General features: G+C 28.9%; 1 non-coding gene across 1 annotated transcript; it reads left to right on the forward strand.

The window, feature by feature from the left end:
- Window positions 1-352: 352 nt before the first annotated feature.
- LOC141669827 (small nucleolar RNA snoR1) lies at window positions 353-442 on the forward strand. Its single transcript, XR_012554080.1, has one exon. It is a non-coding gene; the product is annotated as a small nucleolar RNA snoR1 (small nucleolar RNA).
- The last annotated feature ends 648 nt before the right edge of the window (window positions 443-1090 follow it).

A 1090-nucleotide genomic window follows, 5' to 3' on the forward strand; every position in this document is an offset into this window, starting at 1 on the left:
TCATAGTTTATATTTATAAAATATCAAAATAATAAAATTACAAATGTTATATTCAGTCCGTGCATCGCACGGGTTATAGGCTAGTACCTAATTAAAACTATACATTCTTTTCTTTTCATGTGTGATATAAGTTAAATCCCTTTAAGTAATATAATTGGGATTAAGAAAAAATATTACTTTAGCGAGTTTATTACTTTATCAGGATAAATATATATTGTGTCCATTATGTTGAAACCGGAGAAAAATATCAACGGATTCTCTACCCTCTCATTTCCATTTAAATATTATTTTAACAAAATTATTAATTTATGAATTATTACTTCGTCAAGATTCAAACTGTATATATAAATGGAGCAACGATGACTGATGCTTATATTCTGATACCTCTTTTAGGAGAAAAGCCTCGGCATTTCATTGAGCACAATAACCAACTCTGTGAATCGTACTTTTCATTCTTTCATTTTTACCATTTATTATTATTGTGATTTTTTATATATTAATCGATGAGTTCGACTTTTTCGGTTGGAACCTCTTGTACGAGAAAGGCCTCTCTTTTCAATTTTCATTGAGCACATAAACAACTCTATGAATGCTACTTTTCATTTTTTTTTTCATTTTTATAATTTATATCTTTTTTGTACAATACCCAAATATGATCAAATCTGAAAGTAATTATACGCCATTTTATCATCAGTGTCGGGATGTTATATATCTACTATTTTGAGGTCCTTAATATTTAAAATATCATTGGGACAATACAATAGAATAAATTATATATATAAGATATAAAGAGAATAGAGAAAACTAGAGAGAAAGGATCATCCTTTTATTCACCCACCTTTCAACAAAGTACATAAAGTGCTTATATAGGCTATACAAGTGTAAGTTATCAAGGAATTGTAAATCCAAAGGTCAACATGTTTAATACTTGGGGAACCAAAGGTTGAAATAAATTTAAGTAATTCAAGAGTCATCCAATTAATTACATAACACTCCCCCTTGGATGACATTTACTAACATCATGCCTCGTTAAAACCTTACTAGGAAAGACCCAGTGTGAAAAAACCCTGGTGAAGGAAAAACAGTACAT

This window comes from Apium graveolens, chromosome 6, assembly GCF_009905375.1.
Source record: "Apium graveolens cultivar Ventura chromosome 6, ASM990537v1, whole genome shotgun sequence".
Classification (NCBI taxonomy): Eukaryota; Viridiplantae; Streptophyta; class Magnoliopsida; order Apiales; family Apiaceae; genus Apium; species Apium graveolens.